At 45.2% G+C, this 22591-nt stretch overlaps 1 protein-coding gene across 3 annotated transcripts in view; it reads left to right on the top strand.

Moving 5' to 3' along the window:
* The window catches only part of TANK (TRAF family member associated NFKB activator), a 909733-nt gene that overhangs the window by 96663 nt on the left and 790479 nt on the right, over window positions 1-22591 (top strand). The window contains exon 1 of one of the 3 annotated variants that reach the window (XM_069616339.1): window positions 19278-19431. The exons of 1 other annotated variant lie outside the window; for it this stretch is intronic. The gene's annotated coding sequence lies outside the window, so the exon portion shown is untranslated. Of the gene's footprint in view, window positions 1-19277; window positions 19432-19698; window positions 19806-22591 lie in introns of those variants that run through there. One more of the 3 variants, XM_069616340.1, reaches the window with a different exon arrangement.

Here is a 22591-nt window from a genome sequence, read left to right as displayed (position 1 = left end):
AACATCTCCAGACATCTCCAGCAACTGCCATGCAGAGGCAGCAGTGCAGATTCACATGCGCATGCCTGACAGCTGATGGAACACAACGTAGCCAGCAGTGGAGTTTTAACTGTCTGCAACCTGCAAGTTATAATCTAATATGTGTGTACCCTAGTCAGCCTGGTGGCAGGTGAAACTGTAAATACAAACCATGTGTAGATAAGACATGGTGGCTGCTCATGGTACTCACATATGCAGCCACGGCATTTGGTTGCCATATTAATGTCAGCTTGTCAATGTGACTGAGTAATGACAGAGCTGGTGTGCATTAGCTGTCTGGCCTGGGTATACCTACAAGGACCATATGGCTCCCTGCCCAGGACAGGCAAATGCTCATTTGGACCCCCAAAAGGAAGGTCCCTTCCTAAAGGGCAAAAATGAAGAACTAACGGCACAAAAGCCAAAAGGATGCCCAGCGCTTGCACACACAATTTTAGAAAAGGACTAGAAGGCTGCAGGTTAGGTGGAAGGGGCTGGGTATATTGCCAATATACACCAAGGTAATGAGAAAATGAACACAAAAGTTTCCAGAAACACTGCGCAACAAAGAGGCCACAAATTGAAAGATGCATATTTGCATTTTATTAAACAGAAGGAAGGTCAGCCTGACAAGTGTTTCGAGCTATCCAGCTCTTCTTCGAGGCTTTAAATGATAGCACGAGTTGCACTGTGATTCATCAATTAGAAAATAACTCTTATGCTTCGCAATTGCAGAAACCTTTGCCGTGTAACAAATGAAATTGCAGTGTCCTCGAGCACCAGCTGACCTTCCTTCTGTTTGATTAAATGCAAGATTGCATCTTTAAATTTGTGGACTCTTTGTGGCGCAGTGTTTCTGGAAACCTTTGTGTTCATTCCCTTCCTAAAGGGCGCAGTACTCCTCTCCTGAAGCTCCCTTGTGTACTGGTGCTTTAAACACCGGCCTGGCATAGCAAAGGCACGCTCACACCAGGGTGCCGATTACTCGAGTCCTTTTGGCGTAGGCAGACATGGGAAGGGGGTGGAGGTAGTATAGCCCGGAGGAGAGTTTTACACCAATAGAGGGGTTCCACCATCTTGGATTCTACTACGGCTCCCTAAAATGATTTCCCCAACCCTCTTCCTACATACAAGGTACTCTGGATATGACATCAGAAGTCAAATGGCACTTATTGCAGCAGCCTGAATTGGACTCCTGGTAACTGGCTTACTACCGACCAATACGCTGTAATATTTTGCCTTTGTAAGGGTGCAGAGATGCCTGCCCTTAGTTGATTCATCTTTAGACTTCAAGACCAGAAGGATACACGTGGAACTCTGTTGGGGGATAAAGTCTATCCCAATATCGTCTGCCATAGATGCGAAGACAGAATGCTCCAAGGAAGAGGAAAGCTCCCTACCCACCTAAAGGAAACATTCTGGGTGACACTCCTGTGGACATGGGCCTCTCTACTGCCTGTGCACTGGAACCCAGATCCTGCTCACTGGAGAGGGGATGGGGGGGGGGGAAGAGGCACCTCTGCAGGAGACAGACATGTGTCTCGCAGTATAAGCGTGGAAACAACGGACTGCCCTTATCCATGGATACCCTGGACTGGGCATCCTAGCTACTCAGATTCCTAGAGTCAGCCCACAAATTTGGTCTACCACCTTAAGACATCTTTGAGCTGGCTCGACCTTACTTCACCTACTTCAAACTGATACATGACCTGTAATGTTGCTTTTGGCACTCTAAGACATTTGAACCAATAAGCTTCTTCTTTATTCTGTCTCAATGCCAGCTTGACACAGGGAAGCACATTGCTGCTGTGAATTGACTGCATGCTTAGCGATGTGCAAGTGCCCAACTCGCCACATCATGAACCCCATCTTGACCAAGCGGTAACATCTCAAACCTGCTAGTCCTGTCTCAGATGCTGACTCTATCCACGGGGAGCCTGGTCTCGAAACCACCCCTACGCCGACTAGCCACTGGAACAATGCAACACTACTGTCTTGACCACAGAAAAGTGCCAAGAAGCCCAGCTCGACGCTTTGGAACACCCACGACGTGAAATAAAGGTATTTGCAGTGGTGCTGTCATGATCTGGCAGTGTTCCAAGTGGAGCCTCCAAAATAAATCACTTAGTTTTTAAATTATCTCACCCTGCTTCCCTTTGATAGTCTTCAAGGACCCTGCTTTGGATTCTTATTTTTGTGCTGTTGACATACAATGTTATGCAATCGCTTCATGTTGAAGGCTAGTGGGGCTGGGAGCCTTCCTCTTTTAAGTGCAATCTTTCATCGTGAGCATATTAAAGCTTTGCCTGTTTTTTGCATCATACAACCCATCCATGAAGGAGCATCTAGGTGGTCCCAGTTAGTGTGAGGAATTACCATCTGGCAAATGTGTGGAAGCCAGCCCTGGCTTTTTTTTTATTAATCAATAAAACGATGTGGGCATTTCCATCTCTGAAAGGGTAATCTGCTGATCAGATTTCCCTTTCATAAGTTCCACGCCAAAAGCATGGTGTACACCCATGCATTGCTGCATCAGCAGCCTGATTGCAGCGCCTATCCTACAATGGCACAGAGCAAGTTCAGGTCACAGGTGCCTTCTTGACACCCTGAAGTGTCAGCTAGTCACTGCAGCACAGGGGTGGCATTTATGATATGCCCCCTGCTCCAAAATATTATGATTACAAGTATCCCATGCTGGTGGAAGGGTGAACTCTAAATATATACTGTGTCTGGGTTAGGGCATGGTGCATGGCACTGCTCAATCATTGCAGCCACATCCAATTGTGTCAGCTCCTGTGAGCGAGCTCAACTGTGGAAGGTGATGTGTATCTGGGGCAGGCGGTCTGGTCCTGCGAAGAGACAGAACAGGAAATAAATGGCCATGCCTCTTATTTGATCGCTTTATAAGGGTAGGTAATGCTTTCCTCCAGAGACAGCAACTGCAGGCAGCTGTCCTGGGCCCAGGCATCAAAGGAGCACACTGATTAAAAAGGAGTAGCCTCACACCAGGGTGCTGCATACCAAAGGAGCTTTTGACCCTATTGAGAAGGGGAGGGGTAAGTGAAGACAGAGAGCTCACTACAGAAATTGTGTTTCTCTCTGCCTCTCCCTTTCCTTTCTTCTGTCCCCTCCGCTTCTTCTAGCGAAAAGCACTTGGGTGTGATGTCGGGAGGGCAAAGTTCACTCATTTCAAGAGCAGCGATTGGTCCACTAAGGAAGGCTAGCTTTAGTCCAATCACTGGTGACCTTTTACCTTTTAAAAGAATGGGTCTCCCACCACTTCTTTGAATCATCTTTTAGACTTCAAACCTTGAAGAAAATGTTGTTGGACCCTGTTGGTAGAACAGTCCTTTCCAAAGTCCTCTAGTTGTGAAGTGAAAACCGGTGTTCCAAGGGAAGTTCTATCCTGTAACCATCCCCATGGACCATTGGGGTGAACCTGCTGTTAGAATAGCACCAAACCACAAACAATTCTATATCTAATATCGTTTAACATTTGATAGCCATATGCATCAAACTAGATGGTGAAACTTGTACATTTTATAAATTTGCATAATTTTAGCAGCTTCTGTTCATACAGTAAACATTTATAACATCAGTAAAGTCATGAAAATCTAAACCGCCATGTATATATACACACACAACATAGCAGCGCAACAAAACAACAAGTTGTTAACCAAAATGACAAACAGTAACACTACACTGGATAAAACAAACATCACACATCTAAACTTTTATTTATTTGGCATTTATAGAAGTGCACCAAGCCCGAGGGCATCTAGGCGCTGGTTACAATCAGACGGGGGAAGTGGAGGGGACACAAAAGGGGTATGCATATATTTTAAAAGACCTTGTGCAACAAAACATTCTGTGCAAATAGCAAAATGTGATTGATAATGAATATAGTCAGGCACTAGTACATAACCCACACATCTGGTGCTATTCCAAAGGAGCCCCATGGCCAAAGGCTCTGTGCCTATTGGTATATACATTTGTGAAAAGGAAACAATTCAAAACAACTCCAAACTCAAATTTCAGCTATAGGGTGTAATTATTACCAGCAACCCAACCTTCCTCAGGGCGATATTGCTACATCACACAGGATGTGTGATGACATATCTTCTTGCCTTCATTAGAAGGTTCTTCTATGCTCCAAGGAATCAATATTTTTCACTGAACATAGTAGTGCAGCAGGTCTTCATCCGTCCCACATGACAGGCACTACCAAATCTAGCCTATCCTGCCTCGTCCACGGAAAGTGATGTGCCGCGAGTCCCAGCATAATTCTGAACAAATTATTATCCCAAAGCAAACTCTGCTAAATTACAGAGCTTCTAGATGAACTAAGCAGTCATGCTGATTAGCCACTGATTAGAATAGGACCAGCCTCTCTGCCAGCCACAGCGGTACCCAGACCCTCAGTGTGTTGAAGGACCCCTGCAGTTGTGTGCCAGTGTCCCCCATGTTTGGGAGCGCGAGAACAAGGATCCATCTTGTCCCGGGTCCCTGGAGTGGGACTCACAGCGAACCAAGGAGTGACCTGCTGCTGGAGCAAGGGCTGCCCCTCTGCCAGCTACACCGGTACCCAGGACCTCACCATGTTGAGGGACCATTCTAGATGTGTGCCAGCCTACTACATGTTTGGGAGCAGGAGAAAAGGACTGCTCTTGTCCCTAATATTGGGACTTGATTCGCCCTGAGAACCAAGACAGAACCTTGTATTTGTTTCTGTGGACTGCTTGGAGCCATGTTTCAAAACCGTTCGGACACATTTGAACCACCAGGACCCTCTGTTGCTGTCTTTTGCAGTCTCCAAGAACTCCAAAAAGGTAATGACTGCTAATTGGCCCCTTGGTCCATTTTTGGGCCCTAGATACTGTTTAAGTCACTTTTATTCCTTTTACACCCAAGAACATATCATTTTAAAGAACACTGTGGTTATTACTTGCCTTACACCCCTGATTCATTACTCAAGCGTGCTGCACCTTGCTATCTTGGCTTAATCTGTGTTCTTGCCTCGAGATTGGGTTTTGTGTAGTGTTTTTCTCGTTAGTTAATAGTTTATATGGTGTGTTCAATTAAATTATATACATTTATTGAACCATGATTGGACATTCTTTTATTTTGGATGGTTATACTTTTCTGTTTGGGTTGTAACTGAACCACATTCACACCTCTTGAGAGTATAGCCTTCATTCGGCTCACGTTCCCACAAAAGGTAAAGGAGGTATATCTCTTAACTGCGTATGTTTTACATTTATGAATGGGTTGGCTCTTGGTTTGTAGTAGTGTGAGAGCCTAGTAGGCGCTTTAGACTCTGCTCATCCTTGTACTCATGCATGGCAGAAGTCCGTTTGTCCCACTGGTGGGCAGCGGTTGGAATTTGGAACAGACTGCGCCTACAGCATAGTCAGCCAAAATAAACGTGTTCATTTAACATTAGTTTCTCTGCCGGGGCTTTTTGTTATTGCGACAGGTGCCCCACAATGGGTACAGTGTACAACCTGGGAACAGGTTGCCTCCAGTAAGATTAGAAAGACTGTACTGCTAAGAAATCTCCAAACATTACTAGGTGATTCGGGGATGGGGGGGGATTCGGAGGGGATTTCTTTGAATTGGAAACTCACAAAATTCCAGTGGGGAAGAAGTATCTCAGGTGGTGGCACCCAGGGAAAGCCTAGGCGTCGCATCTCCAAGGACGCAGTCCAACTATCTGCGGTGGGAAGTAAATCTGAGGCATTTACACATCAGCCCTTAGAGTAACCGTGTGGATGGGCTGCAGGTCACAAAACTGACAACTCAGGGCATATCTAATTCGGATGCATGTAAGAATAACCTTGAAATGTGTGAGATGGAGTTACCCCAGTGTTTAGGGGATATGAGTGACACCAAGCCTGTGGAGCCTGAGAAGGCTGCAGTTAGGTACATTATCACTAGACTTCACAAAAAGGCTAAGGCGGATGCACCAAATCAATGGCGATTGATGAGGGTAAATATATGAAGGAAAAGGACAGAGATTCTGACCCATCTTCCAAGGAAGATCTCCAAAAATACAAAGGGAAATCCCAGACTCATGGCAGGTCAACTCCCACCAGAAAGTGGGCACCTGTAGGTACCCACACACATGATACCTGCAATGGGAAACCCGAGCAGGCCCTAGTGACCGTGGGTGCCCTGGAATAGGAGACCAGTCAGTGTGGCCATCTTAACAGATGAAGTCCCACTAGGCCAGGGAGTGGCTGAATGTTCATGCACTCGCATAGCGGGTCCGTTGAGAGGGCCCCAGAACCTGCCAAGACTTGACCTTTCCAAATGGTGTCTTGAGAAACAAGGAAAACTCTTCCACCTTGAGTGGCACTAGTGCTAGTGTCACAGCTATCAGGTGACTAGTGAAGGCAGGGCAGTACAACCAAAGACCCAACCTATAGGTAAGAGGGTTAGATAGCCTGAAGTACTGTCCCTTGGAAACTGGAGGGCTTAGTTGGAGGAGTGCAACCTCCCTGCAACATGTTGCAGTCAATAACTACATTCCATTAGCGTGTCTGTTGGCTAACAGCCTCCCTGACCCAGAGATAGACATGGCAGTCACAGGAGCAAGTGCCTCCTCAACCATGGAGCAGGTACAGAGCAGAGATTCTGAACCGCTCCAACAAGTGGACCGGCACAGAGAGAATGCACTGGGCTGTTCTACAAAGGGGGTTTCATCCGCTGTAAAGTGTGATAGACCGGTCTGACCAGTAGCTCCCAGTCCAGGTCTGAGGTTCCCTGAGGCTCCTACTCTTGCGAGAGAGGTCTCTGCGGCCACTGAGGTGGCTGTGGAGTTAGCACCAAATTCAGTGATCTCAGGGTTGCCTACGGGTGTAGAGGAGATACCATAAAACAACGGACATGGAATTTTCAGACCTGAAGGGCCCGTCAGAGCTAGAGGAGTTTTCTCTGGCCCAGGTCAGGTTAACTTTTGCCAGGAATGGAGAGACTGTCCCACTCTGGCGAGTCTGTTGAAGCAAACAGAGAAGCAGGTGCTGGGTATATGCCCTAAAACCACTCCTAAAAGTGGAACGGGCACAGAGCGAAGGCCGAAGCCTATTCCAAAATCAGGAACTGTTGCCAGTCTGATACCGGGCCAGTTCACAGACAAGGACCCTAAACATTCTGGGGCAGGGCACATCCAGGAGTTGGGAGTTCATACAGGCCCCCGGGAGTTTCCTACCGGACATGGTTCCTGACCAACTTGCTGCCCACTTAGATCTGGCTGCGACATCTGATAGCTTGTCAGATCATATCTGCAATCCCTGTGTGGATTCAGAGATGGAAACTGTGCCCTCAGTCCAGTCCTGCCTAGGTACCGAAAGGGCAGGAGAGACACACCAGACAACTTTAAATCCACCATCTGTGGTTGGGTGGTCGTGCAAGAGGAAAAGTAACTTCTCTCAGGTGGCATCCCCCCCAATATGTCATAACTGACAAGAGGCCCCATGTCATCTCTGTGGCTGTGCAGACCCACAGAAACCTCAGCAGGTCTCTGCATGACAAACCGCTGCAAAGCTGACTTAAGCAGGGCCCCAGTTCTAGAACTCCCAGACTTTAGGCAGGAAAATGAAAGCCAAACAGGCACCTGTACAACTAGATTTGGAGTGAAGCTGAGCTTAGATGTCGCTGATCAGCCCATTACCTATCTTCACTGGTGGCTGATGGGATTAGAGAGAAACCGGGTCATGGTTGAGAAGAGTCCAGATCTTCGGCCTTGGGATATCTCTCTCTATAGAGAGTTAAAATGAACATGGTGCTTAAGTGTGGACCTCAACATGCTAGTGCAGATAGCCTTCAGTTATTTTCTCACCTTGAGGATGAGCCTGACCCTTAGGAGAGTGATTCTCAACCTTTTCGGCTGGGAGGCATGTGATGAATTGCCATCTGGCAAGGGTGTGAAAGCCTGGCTTTTTTGATTTTTATTAAATAATAAAATGATGCGGGTAATTCCATTTCTGAAAGAGCAATATGCTGTTCAGTTTCACATTTCATAGACTCTGTGCGAAAAGCATAGTAGTATCTGTGACCTGCTGCATCCGTATCCTGATTTACTGCATCTGTTCTACTAGTGGCACAGAGCAAGCTCAGAGGTCAGCGCTGCCCATATGACAGCTACATGACAGCCACGTCCCTGCAGAGCAGGGGCTGCATTTAAGATATACACCCCTGTTCTAAAACCTGCCTAACTCTGAAGATTCTGTCCTAGTGGCACACTAAACTGCAGATAAAAGCCATACTCGAGTTAGGGTATGGTGTGCAGTATCTCTGTTATCCCCACCACATTAAATTCATATCACATGTGTCCGCCCTGTGAGCCCAGTTCAGCAGTGGAAGGATTGTGTGTATTTCCCCCAGACAGTGCCCGTCCCTGTACACTGGCAGGACTGTGGCCTTGCAGAGGGTGCTTCTCTTTGTTCCTTTGTAAGAGCAGGTAACACCCTTTCTCCAGGGACTGCTACTCAACATGAAGCTTTCCTGAGAACAGAAACCAAGAGGAACACCCATTCACAGAGAGTCAGGTCTTACATCAGAGTGCTGCATTTCTAAAGGCCTTTGTTCTTAGAGAGAAGGGGAACTCTGTTCAAGGGAAGGAATCTTCCAACATTTTCAATCTCTGCCTCACTTTCTCTTTCCTGTCCCCTCCACTTCCTCTGGAGAAATGCACTTAGGCTGTGAAATCAGAAGGGCATGGTCCACTCATTTCAAGGGCTGGGACTGGACCCCTAAAGCAGGCTAGCTTTAGTCCAATCACTTGGAGACGTTTGCCTATAAAAAAGGGGTCTCTCACCAATTCTTTGAATCATCTTGAAGCTTCTTTGGATCATCACTTGAGAAGCTTTCGTTGGACCCTGCTGAGCGTGCACTTCTTTTGAAAGTCCTCCAGTTGTACCAAGGCATAGGCAAGTTATGTCCCCTAACCATCCGCAGGGGCCACCGGGGGTGAACTCTTCAGCTCGACCATAAGCAAGCTCTGTCCCTTAACATCCCCAGGGGCCATTGGGGTTAACTCTGCAGCTGGACTATAAGCCTGCCTCTCTGCCAGCCACCCTGTTGGCTAGGACCTCACTGCGTTGCAGGTTCCCTAAATGTGTGTGCTAGCCTACTAATGTTTGGGAGCCCAAGAAAAGGACTGCCATTGGCCCTCGGGTGGAGCTCACAGCACCTGGAAGCCAGAACAGCCAAGGCCCCTACTGATGATGACCTGCTCAGAGCCGTGACTAAAGCATGCTAGATGCCGAGCAAGCTTGCTTAACCCTTTGACGTTCAACAACGTTCGCCGCCACATTGCGCCAGCAAAAGCGAATCTTTGCCTAAGCTCGAACCACGAAATACCGCTGCCTTGCCTTACTCGAGCTGCCATTCGAAACACCAGCTTTTTCATTGCAGCTCCTGTATATCGATCCACTCGACGCTGGTGTTCCCCGAAGAGTGACATCGGCATAGAATCCACTCGCCTGCATATCTTGGTACCAGCTCGCCGCAGTTTAAATGAGACTGATTCAAGACTGCAGTCACCTTCTGTTCGACCCCAACTCAGTGCCAGCTTGCCGCTGGGCCATCACGACTGCTGCAACCTCGACCTGAACCAACACGATGATCGGCACCGAGAAGCCTAGTTCGGCGCTGTTGAACCACCAAGTAATTTGCAAAGCTACTCTTGACCAATATCTGCCCCCAAAGTCCATCTTTTGGCCTTAGAGAGTGGATAGGTCTTTTGAATCCCCTTTTGCAACTCAAAGAAATATCCTTTTGTACATTGTGATCTTTTGATTGCCTTTCCTTGCCTCATCACCCAGAGTGCTGCATCTGTTCTATCTGTGCATATTCAGTGTTTCTTCTACAGAGTTTTTTCTGGTTAGTAAGTATTGTACATGATATGTCTGATTAAAGTGTATATTGTTATAGAACCTTGATTGGAAATTCCTTTATTTTGGATTGCTATTGAACCACATTCACACCCCTCTTAAGAGTATCCCACAAAAGCTGAAGGAGGTATATCTCTTGACTATGTCCTTTTTACCTCTACAATTGTGTTGACTCTTGGTTTGTATAAGTGTGAGGACTGAGCTGGCGCCTTAGCCTCTGTTCATCCTTGTACTCCTGAAAGACAAAGGCCATTAGTCACTGTTAATGCTAAGGAACCGATGCTATTTACATAGGAAGAAAGCCCAACCTTAGACAGAGCTGTTCTGTTTTTTTTCTCATTCATGGCCACAAATTATGGAGGTAATTCCGATTTTCAATACCAACATTACAGAAAGTAATAATTCTATTAAAGACACAGAGGCAAACGATTATGCTTTCTCTCTCCTTTACTTTCTCTAGCAACAAAAATGTCAACAATAATTATATAACAAAGCATAAACCTACAATCCCTGGTATCAGGTAATATTATCCCCACCAATAATATTGCCATATATATGGTAGTCGGGAACGGCCATAGGCGATATTATTAGTGGGGATCATTTTTGAGGTAAATGGGAGCGGGGTTGCGTGGGTGCCCCCGGTAGGTTTAATAGGTTAATATTGCCACAAAAATATGGCACCATTCTTGTATGGTGATATTTTTGCAGGGATATCAACACATGGAATCCCAATTTCCAACATACTTTGAGTCTTTGGTAGTTTATATTATTATTGGTCCTTTAAAAAAACATATGGCTTTTGTGACCAATAGTCCATAATCAGTCCCATAAACACAACAGTTCGAAATTGAAGGGAGCTGGGAGCTATTTAGCTCCTGCTTCTAGCATAGTAGAGCCCGGTGAGCTTGGAACCAACAGCTACCAGGAGCTACCTTTGGCTCCTAGGATCCACTGGTGTCTTCCAAATATGTAAATGTAACATTAACTTTGAATATTGGAGAGTGTTACTAAAGAAGAATTAGAACACATCTAATACACATTTAAACACAGTGGTTCATACTGTGAGAAACCTGAGGGTATCCTTACTCCTACTCCCCTGGATCCTCTTCTCAGGTGCCCAGGCAAAGGCCATCACTCTCTGATCCTAACCCTCGGGGTGCAGAAGTGAGGGAGGATCACCTGGGTGGAGGGTCCTTGGGGATTGGGAGTGGGTGCCTGCAGGCAAGCCACAGTATATCCCTTTCCCTAATGAAAATCAACCCAAATGTCCCACTGCCTTTAAAGGCTACTGTATGTCCTCTCCCCTCACCCCCCCATCTTTTACCTCCGACAGGGACAAGGAAGAAGCAACTAGGAGTGGTGAACACTAAAACCTCATTTCACCACTGGTACGGGGCCGAAGAAGATGCCTGCAGTGTGCCTATAAGGTCAGGCATGTCCTTTTAATTATGGTCAGGGAAGCCTAATTGAAAACCCTCACCTGCAACCTGTAAATGGGTTGCCGTTGTATAAAGGGGGGAAACAGGGAGGCCTGTGTGACAGTGAGCAGCAGGGGACCCATTTTGTGAGGCGGCAGCCATGGTGGGACTTTAGAGGAAGCCAGCACGCTGTCCAAGACCCAAGAGGACCTGTGCAACCCAGGACAAATTGGACTGGGAAGCTAGCAGAGGCGTTGGAGCCTCCGTGTTGGAGAGAAAGCAATCCGAGCTGCGAACGAGACAACAAGAAGAAAAGACGCATCCACGTCTGAGCCAAAGCAGCAGAGCCGCCAGCGTGTGGAGGACTGCATCCGAAATGCGAGCGTGGCTCTCAGAAGCTGCCCCTGCGACATACAAAGCAAAGGAGGGAAGCAGAGCCACTGGGGAGGAGCGCTAGGACGGGTAAGTGTCGGGGAAGCCACCCAGCACCGGTGCGCTCCTTTCGGGCTATGCTTATGCAATTAAGGGCCACACACGTTTATTGAATACCGAACTGAGTGAAACTTTGAACCAAGGTTGAAGTACATGTATTAAATATTGTACTGAATGAACTTTGAAAATAAAGTTAAACACGTTTCTTGAATGTAGAACTGAATAAACGTTGAAACCCAGCTGATTGCCATGTATCGAACACCGAACTAAATGAAAACCTTGAAACTGAGCTAAAGTAAACTTATTGTATACGGAATTGAATAACATTTAATGGGCAGAGTTAACAACGAATAAGAACCAAAAGGGAAAATGCCCATTTGAAAGCAACTTACCGAAAAGAGAGCAAGTGTGAAAGAATACAATAAAGGTGGGGCATGGAAAAGACCACCATAAAGTGAACTTTATAACTGAATACTATACGGCAAGGCTAAAAGCTAGCAAGGAGTGTTTAATTTGTGGGTACAACGTCAAGAGGCTAACCAGGAGAAACTAGAAAAGGGTAAAACTACACAAAGAACCAAGAGGTGTATGAAGAGAAACCAAGTGAATATGAATCTGTACACAGGGACAAGTGTAGAAGAGCCTGTGTGGGCTGGAGAGCCTGGTTGCGCGACCTGTGATGGGTGGACTGCGTGCTCCGACAACTGCGCCTAGACCAGTGATCCCTAAATGGTGAAAGTCAAAAGAGTAAACCAAAGTAAACCAAAGAGCACTGTGAGTGAACTGGTAAAGCAAGCAAGAAGGATGGTTAAGTGGACCTATTTTGGTGTTGAACATTGAAAGACCGAAACCAGTGCAAGTGCCACATTGAAATCTTGGGGAAGAGAACCCTGAGAGTTGAGGCACTGCAAATACTGTCTTGAAGACGAAGCCTCAAGACCCCTTTTTTTGTGAACTGTGTTGCCTTGAACTTGGGAAAGGCAATCTTGAGACTTCTGAGAAACTTTCTTTAACTTGGGGAAGAGGAACTGACAAGGAAGCGAAGAGTTGGAAGAAGCTCAGAACTTTATGTTGATCACTATTTCTTTTAGTATTGACATCCCTACAGATTGTTTAGCTTTAGTTACGAGGGGAAGGAGAGGTTTTGGACACAGACCAACTTTTAAGTTGAACCCCTTGACTCAGACTTTCCTTAGTTACGTTCAGGCAGGGAAATCCTACCCCAGCATAGGGCAAGTTAGGCCTTCTACCATCCCAACATTTGAGTTAATAAAACCTTTTATTTTAAACTTTGAATCTGTTGTCTGTGTCTTGCTTCATGATGCCTTCACAATACAAAAAAATGTTAAAGGAGCATCTATGGTAGCTCCTGGTTTCCCTGCGGTAGCTGCTGCCTACAGGGCGATGCCCGACATCCAGGAGCTACTGCCTATCGAATCTCAATTGCAAACCCTGAAACACTGTCCACCATCTTGACTCATCCTCTTTTTTTTGCTGGTCTTCTTAAACTTGTATGTGTCCCATCCAATAAACGTGAACCTCAAAGCTGATTTTCACATCCCCGTTGGTTTGCTGTCTGCGTTGGAGCATAAATATAACAAAGTCATATCTCAGATATTTGGTATATTCAGGTGGGTAATCGTCACACGTCATCATTTACATCATACATCATAGCATCATCAGTACAGCAGAGTATTATTATTCACGATTGTTAGGCTGGGATAATCTTTTGCCTCTGTGTCTTTAATAGAATTATGACTTTCTGTAATATTAGTATTAAAAAAATTTGAATTCTATGTCAAAACCCAGAGGCTCGGATTCTGCTTGTTCAAAGCTTACCTACCACCAACGTTGCAACCTTTTCAGTCGGCTTCAAATAAAATGTCTTGAAGCTTGATTCATTCGACCAATCTGCTGCCTTCATATCTCTCAATCGGGCTCCTACATTATAGGCCTTAGAAGCCATCGTTCCTCTCACAGAATTGGTGCCATAGCACTGTATATCAATGCCTGCTTGGATCATCACCCATCTCACCAGAGTTGTCGGAGTTACTGCCCAAAAGTGTCTCCTTAATGCAATGAGCAGCTGAGACACCCCTGCAGGTTGCAGTTCCTTTGTCATGTTTTCATATGCCAATAAACATTGTACCCGACATAATTTAGGATGGTCAGGGAAAGATTCATACAATACTGTTCTCAAGCTTGTGTTTGTTCTCTGTGGGATATAAAAAGTTACCCCAGAGGGAGATAATTATTTTCTGTTAACTTCGAACGCTCTCACGTCAGAAACTCTCTTGCATGACATAAGACATAACAGCATTGTCACTTTGGCGGACAACACTTTCCTGGATAGCTCACTGTTGTCAGGCCAGGATGTGAACAATTTCAAAAACCTATCTATGTCCCACATCTGCGTGTATTTCTCCTTAGGAGGCCTGAGCAACTTAATACCTCTCAGCAATCTGCATATCAAAGGGTGTTCTCCAATCACTAACCCCCCTCTACCTGGGGATGACTTTGCCGAAATCACTGAGCAAGCTGAAATTAACAGTTCTGTAAGCCTTGCCCTGTGCCGTCATCTGTACTAAGAAATCCGCTATGTGCACTACATCTGTTCCAGAGGGATGTACATTCCTCTCCATACACCAGCTATGCCAGTTTGACCATGAAGATCTGTATTCCTTCCTGGTCCCTGCCGCCCAGGACTCTTATGATATGTTCAGCTTTCCCCGATAATCCTGGCCTAGCCCAGGATGCCCTGAAATTGCCCATGCAATGAGGTTCAAGCAGCCCATTCTCGATAGAGGGTGTCTGTCTCCCAAGGGGTCCCTCACGATCAGCTCGTACCTCAGAAAAGCTAGCTGATTGTCGTGCGACATCTCCAGAAGATCTGGGAACCACGCTTGGCCCCTCCATTCCAGAGTTATTAGAATCAGCTACACCTGCTGCCTCTTCACCTGAGCCACCGTCCTTGCCATTATTGAAAACGGCGGAAATGCATATTCCGTGTTCGGCCCTAGGTCTGGAGAAATGAGTCTGTCGCCTCTGTCTCAGGTCTGATCTCCAAATGACAAACAGGGGTAGCTGTTTGTTTAGCCTCGATGCAAACATGTCTGTCTGACATGGACCCCATCTTGCCATCAGCCTCTGGAATACCCTCTCGTCCAGTTTCCAATTGCTGGCATCTCTGAGGAACCTGGAGTTCCAATCGGCTACCTCGTTCTGTCGGCCAGGTAGGTATTCTGCCGTCACTGACACTTCTCTCTGAAGGTCTCTCTGAAGGTCTCTCGGAAGGCATAAGTTCTGGATCTCGTGCCGCCTAGTCTGTTTATGTATCTGATGGCGGACACAGTGTCCATCTTGAGGAGTAAAATAATTAGTCTGTCCAATGCGAATGACACTAAAAGACAGAATTCTACTGAATAATATCTTATTATTTATGATACTGTATTATCGGAGATTCATTATAACCACTCATTAACTCGAATTATACACCATTGATATTTTTCCAGTCCAAATATTTAATCCACTTTGGTAATGTTGTTGGCCTTGCCAACACGTGTTTCGACCTTGCTAGCACACAGGTCTTCAGGGCATGCCACTGATCTCTTTCCAAATTAATTTGATCTTTCTCCTCATTAAAACCAAATGCACAACCTTTGGTATCAAGGTTATTGTTGAGACATTTATGGCTTTCCTACTACTGAAGCTCAACCCGCTTCTGATAATCCTATACTGTGCTCCTAATAGCCTCTCTCATGCAATATTAAATGTGAATGCAGAATACGGCTTTGCGCGCAATGTATAATTTGGGGTTGATGAGTGGTTAGAATGAGTCTCCCATAATACAATATTGTAAATAATAAGATAGTATTCAGTAGAAAACAATTGTCATACCCATTGGACAGACTAATTATCCTGTTTTGTTTCAGGCTCGCTAGGAGACTATCAGCCTCATCACGAGTTTGGCGGTAACCCATAAATGCGGTGGTAACGCTATTACTGCCCCATTTAAGGGTCCGCCAAATCAAGGTTTTGAGGCTCTGAGCTGGGGGGTAAATGCGCTGAGAATTTGCAGATTTTCAGCGCAATTACCGCACCGTAATACCGCTAATGGTAGTTGCGCCGAAAATTCCCCATTGGACTCAATGGGGAATTACAGTTCCTCCAAACTCGTGATCCGGCACCAATAGCGCTGGGGGGGTTGGCGGTAACGCCATTAACCACGGCAGTAACACCGCCGGGATACCGCCCAACTCCTGATGAGGCCCAATTAGTTTTTTTCTTTGGCCCATGAAGCAGCAACACACACATTTATATGTAGTTTTGGCTATTGATCATTTAACCATATTGGAGTGGTTTGCGCAGTGGAGTAGGAGTTCCTACATCTTGAGGAGTACACAACATTGTGCTCTCTCCTGTTTCCAACATCTCACTGTGAACGAGCCCGCAAACAGCTCTAGGCAGTTGATGTGTAGGTCTAGTTCTTTCTCTGACCACCTGTCTCCTGTCGACAGATCTCTGCATGGGGCACCCCAGCCCCACCTGCTGGCATTGAACTATTATTAGGTCCGGGATGAGCCAAATATTGCCCTCCCATCCCAGGCATCCATATGTTGAAGCCACCACTCCAGCTCCTGTCTCGCTTCCTGTGATAGGGGCACCTTTTGCTTGTAAGATATGCCCCTCCTGAGATGTTGAATTTTCAATCTCTGAAGCGCTCTGTAGTGGAGTGGTCCTGGGGAAAGCCTGGATTGATGGCGCCAAGCACCCCACCAGTCTGGCAATCTCTTCTAACGACATCAACTTTTTTGTCAGCGTATTCCTTATTTCTTTTTTGGTGTTGTTCACTTTGCTCAAAGGTAGACACGGCACCCCCTGTGACCAATCTACCGCGAAACCCAATTCCATGGTTTGATCCGGCTGCTGGAGAGATTCCTCCCAGTTCACCAAAAAAACCTTATTGTAGGAGATCTATTGTGGAATCACCTGTTCCTTGATCAAAACCTTGTCCTGACACATTATGCATATGTCGTCCGAGTAAATAATCAGTCGTATTCCCTGCTCACCACCGGTTTCATCAGCTTTGTGAAACACCACGGGGCTAACGCCAGATGGAAGGGCAGACATGTGAATTCCCTTATTTGTTCCTTCCATTAGAATCTTAGAAATTTCAGTTGATCTGCTGCAATGGGCACCGTCAAGTAGGCATTCCTGAGATCTACCCTGACTTGCCAGTCTCCCTGCTGAAAGATGTCTCTTAGGAGGTGTATACCCTCCATCTTGAACTGCCTGTAAATAACAAAGCTGTTCAACTCTCTCCAATTTACAACTGGCCTCAGTTTGTGTCTCTCTTTCACTAAGAACATGTTGCTTATGAAATTTCTTGAGGGATCCGTCACTTGTACAATGGCTGCTTTCTGTTCTAGACCTCTTATTTCTGCGTCTAGTAGTAACCTGTCTGCTTCACTTTGCACTTGGAACTGATCTCGAGATTAAGCGCGTTATAAATAACCTGCACTTGCATGATGCGAATGTACAAGGCCCAATAGGATTGTTCCCCCCCTTGCCTTGTTGTGCCTTCAGACACACGTGCATAGGTGCATAACAAATGACCATTAAATTAGCTCCAACTCCTCCTCAGAGGAGTGACTCTGCCAGTCTTCATCCTCCTGTTCTTTCGAGCCCCTTGAGGATATACCCTGGGGGGAGGTCCTGGCCTCTCGTGCCTTATGGGCTTTTTTCCTTCCCCCTTTGTATCTTCCTTGTTCATTCTTATGATCCCTTCCATGCCCTGAGAAAACTTAAGCTAGCCCTCCCTTAGGGGCAATTGATGCAACCCATGACCTAGACTGTTCCCAGAGATTTATGAATTACTTGCCCCATACTGGGCTTAATTCTCTTCTGGCTAATTTGAGCCCTACCTTCATCACTAGAGCTAAACATGCTGCTCTGTGATCAATGGGAGATTATGTATGTATAATCAGGATTCTTGAGCCTGTTCTTGTCAAATTGATAATATATTGTTCTGCAGACTATTCACAGTGGGCCAGGTATACTGCTGAATAAACAGCTGTCAGGTTTTACTGGGGACTGTGTCTGTCAGAAATAAAGTTATGTGTGATCACTTACTGACCAGCAGGTGGTTCTGCCTAGCTCTCTCAAGTGGCTGTTCTAATATATAAACAAGCTTCCTGTGTGTGACAGCTCCTTTGACCCTATAGGCAGCATGTGTACAGCGTGATTCAACTGTGATGTTGAGATGACAAAATTCTCTTCAGGGCTTGGTGCCTGCACTGTTGCGGTCGCCGGAGCAAACACCCCATCGCAAGTGCAACTATTAAAGTATTAAAGTCCCTAACGTTCTGTGGATACACTCTGCCAAGCTCTGCACACCGCACTCGCGCTGCCATCCCAACGCTATTGCTAACACATCTCCGAAATATAAACAATCACGTTTCCACAAAACCAGAATTATAATGAAGATATGTACTTAACTGGCTGCCCGAGTAGCAAAGAAACAGGATGAGTCAAAATGGTGGACAGTGTTTATGGGACTGGTTATGGACTACTGGTCAGAAAAGTCATGTTTTTTTTTAACGACTAATAATAATATAAACTACCAAAGACTCAAACTATTTTGGGGTTTGTAGTGTTATGCTTTGTTGTTCTATAATTATTGTTGGCATTTTTGCTGCACGACAAAGTAAAGAAGAGAGAAAGCATAATCTGAGCCTCTGGGTCTTGACATAGAATTCACCTTTTGGTGCCTTGGCCATTGGATTGGAACTATTTCCTTTGCTCATCAGGCAAGGATTTCCCAGAACAACTCGAATTCCATGGGTACTTTTCTTGCAGTGTAACAGTCTCTCTTGTACAGAGTCCAGCCTAGCCCACCTAGGTGATGTTGGTAATGCCTCTACATAGCCTCAGCCATTACACAAGCACTGCGGTGAGGAAGACAAGGCAATGCGGCCATTACTATACGACAAAGCTTGGGTGAGCTGACCATGTTAAAATTGTATGCACGTTTTTTCTAAAGCTGTCCCGAATTCATACACATCTGAAATATACAGGGAGTTCGCTGCATAGAATGTGAAGTCACATTTTTTTTATCCGCATTTAAAACGATACGTAACCCGAACTTTTAACAAAAAGCTTCTGATAAATGGTTTATATTTAAAACGTCCGAATGTGTATGAAGTTTTAGTAATTGATTAGCAAAGTTGGAATATATATTTCTTCCTTGCTGCTTGATGCGTGGCGTGGGTACTGTTGAGTAAAGTGGCGGGCATTTCGGTAGCTTTTGTTCCTACTCTATTTCTCAAGGCCCCATTACAAGCACGAACAAAGGCTTATTCTATACACTTATGGGGTTGAATGATTCAGGTGCACTATATGCCGCAAGTGGGAGGTTTTTCTGTTTAACCCCACGTTCCCTGTGTGGACAATGGTTGTCTTCGAGAGGGAAATTAAGTTGTGTTGTAGCTGCCTTGAGGGCGGGGGCTGGTCGGCCCTTCCCACCCATCGCCCCGCCCAGCATGTGTGACCTGAGAATGCACCCGGAGTCCCTGTGATGGGAAGGACTAAAAACTCCGATCCTTCTTCCGGGATCGTACAAACGCTGAATCTCCACTCTAGTGTGCGGTTGGCGACTGGGTTGCCAGGTGAGAAAATTGGGGAGGGGGTCATTACTCGCCTTACTTTTCCGCCTTCTGTTTGACTGTTCCTTGATTGAATCTGGGGACCAGTGGCAGAGTTTCATTTTCCCAGCACACTTCCGCTTTAACTCTGCCATGAGTACACTACTGCTGCATCTTGTCCCTCCTCAGTGAAAGCCGGCGATGTTCATGCGCATGCGTTCATTAACCTTGCGGGTCACTCCGAGCCCATCGTGGTAGGAGTGGCCACGGCGCGGATAGAGGAAGGCAATTGATGAGAAGCCCCAGAAAGATCATTGTGGAGAGGATGGAAGGACAGCAAGCACCGACAAAGCCAATAGTTTGGACTGTTTTATGGTGAAGCATGTTATGAGCTAATGGTAATGCACATAGTTACGCATTGTTAGAGGGGGCATACTGCAAGGGGAAAAGAGAAGGCATTCTTGCCAACATTCTGTGACCAAAAAGATGTAGGATTTTTGAAGTTTCAAAAAGAATACTTAGCATAACAATTAAATCATAGGAAATTACAACACTCGAGCATTCACAAATGCACAACTCATCAAACAGCACAACATGCAAATATGCTCAAATGTTTATAATGTATAATTGTGAATGTTAAATTAACACCAAATTCAATGACCTAACTTCACAGAAAATCATCACGCATAGCTGGTAGCCAACTTTTGCCACTGCTCTGAAGCAGCAGCCCAGGCAGTACATATTTATTCCTGCATTGCAGGTTGAACACTGAACAAACAACACGCAAACTGATACCCTCCTCAGTCTGATAGGCAGATGCTTTGTGATGGTGATACGCTCTGCCACTTGCCTTCACTGGTGGTTCACCTAAGGTCTGTCCTGGCAAAAGTGCAGGGCAGTGTCTGTCAGGTCAGTGGATTGATCTGAGTCCATCACTCAAATATATCACTTACCCACCCACTGCAAAGACAGATAAATTGCCTTAGGGTAACATAAATTACCTGCCACTGTAAAAAGCAGTGTGATCTGTCACCCAAATCTGTAGGCGGCAGGACTGCTTAAAAAGCAGTAGCCTACTACCTGGTTTGGCAAGTATGCAGAAGGCGTAGGGTCAGGGTGTAGGAGCATATTGTTTAAAATGTTAAAACAGTTAAGTGGGAGATACAGCACCTAAAGATGGCTATAGGCACACTATCATTACACATGGGATTGATTGTGTGATGATGTATGGATGTATAATGGATAGTGGTGATTGCCCGTGTGAATGAAAACACATCTTCCTTGGTAAATTACTGCAGATAAGGTATATTAAGACAATTAAAGAAACCTTAGAACACCTGGTCTTCGAATGTTCAGCATTGGCCCTATTGAGATCAAAATATTATGGGAGACATATGTTGGTGGTAGCAAGTGTTCCTTCTGCGCTCAGATGGTCTTTTCTAATTAATTCTGCGAAGATGAGCTTAAAACTTGCAACAGTTAATTTTCTCAATGCGTTAGCCTTGACGGAATGAAATATTTTATACTGAATGATGAATTTTATAATGTAAATGATGTACCTAAACTGTTCCTGTGATACAGATGATGTGAGACGAATCCCATACTGTAAATGATGTATTTAAACTTTGCCTATGCTACAGATTATGTGGGATGCATTCTCTTTTAATTAATAACTTAGATAAGCGATTAAGAAAATGACCATGGGAAGATTTTCTACCTTCCTTAATCGTGTTATCTAATGCTATGTTGTTTTAAAATTATTTTTGTGTTAGTTTAACAAAATTTAGTCTATTGCACCCCAATTTTTGTAATTTTGTAATTTTTATAATTCTGTAACATAGGATTTTATGGAAAAAAATAATGAACATGTTTTATTCTTTCTTTTTGTAAAACAAACAAATTTTGTTGAAAAAAGTTGATTGAATTCAGCTAAATTTCAATAAAGAAAAAAAAAAGATAATATGATTTGCCTATGATCATACCTTTTTATTAGCAAGCTAATAGATATATAATCCCCCTTAGAAATGTGTTAAACAAAAAGAGTATGTTAGCATTATCCCCATCATCTTGAATGGAAGAAAACCAGTTCCGGAATGCAAAGTAATGCAAAACTAAAAAGAATCCTTTGGATTGTGCAATGTACTTTCACCACTAAAGACACACAGCAAACAATACTGTGATTAGATTGCCTGCTTTTTGGTCAACCCAGCTACCCTGCTTGCTGTTAAGCCTTTGTGGTTGCCAAATAAAACACATTATGAAAATGAGAGATAGTTTAAAAAAATGTTTGTGTGTGACTCAGTTTAATTGTGAAACAAGGCCCCAATCTGGATGTGTACCTGGTGCTTGATCTGGGTTTTCTGAAGAAAATTGCAGCTACTGCTTTTTGCTCTTATCTGGAGCGCAACAAAACCTACATTTTGGGAGGGGGGTAAGTGGTGATGGGAGGGACCACTTCAGAAAATAGGTGGAGTAAACTTGTAGGCTCCAACACTCTTTTCTACCCTCCTCCCCCCATGGTCTGGTGTGGGGGCCAACTATCAAATAGTATATTTTAAAGTGCAATATGCAGAGTGGCAACACCGCCAGTTTCAGGGAAAGGCTTCCCTAACCTCTCTGCTTAACAAAATGCAAGTGCGCACATCGAGCGATGCACCTAGGCTAACATTTAGGCAGGGCTAACCCTTCAAATGTTGGGAGAGGCACTAACTTCGGAGATGGTGGAGGAGTGGCAGACATACTTGTGTATGGGGCATCTAACTTCATTACTCATTTTAAGGAGACTATTCTAGTGAAGCTTCAATGTTACAATCACTCACTTCTTGCAGATCCTGAAGGTCATAGTAAGTGTGAAAATGGCAGATGGTTTGCAATGAAAGACTCAATATCATAGCATAACAGGACATTGCAGAATGTGGGACAGTACTCTGGACGGCCGAAGCAACTTCAGTGGCTGGGAGCAACATGGGAGAAAATGTAATGTTGGTTCTACCACAGTTAGTCTGCTATACTAGAATCTCTGGTGCACTGACTGGCTGGTGAGACTATGTCTGCCTGTCAAATCAAGTGATACGAGTCCTGGGGAGGGCCAGTGCAGCAATAATGCAATTCTATGTGACAGTATTGGAGACACTAGCAGATGAACACCAGGGTACACCAATGTGTCCCTGCACTTATTAAAACT

Source organism: Ambystoma mexicanum, chromosome 9 (genome assembly GCF_040938575.1).
Source record: "Ambystoma mexicanum isolate Mex_15411 chromosome 9, UKY_AmexF1_1, whole genome shotgun sequence".
Classification (NCBI taxonomy): domain Eukaryota; kingdom Metazoa; phylum Chordata; class Amphibia; order Caudata; family Ambystomatidae; genus Ambystoma; species Ambystoma mexicanum.
Note: the sequence above shows the minus strand (reverse complement) of the source record. Positions and strands in the feature narration are given on the sequence as shown.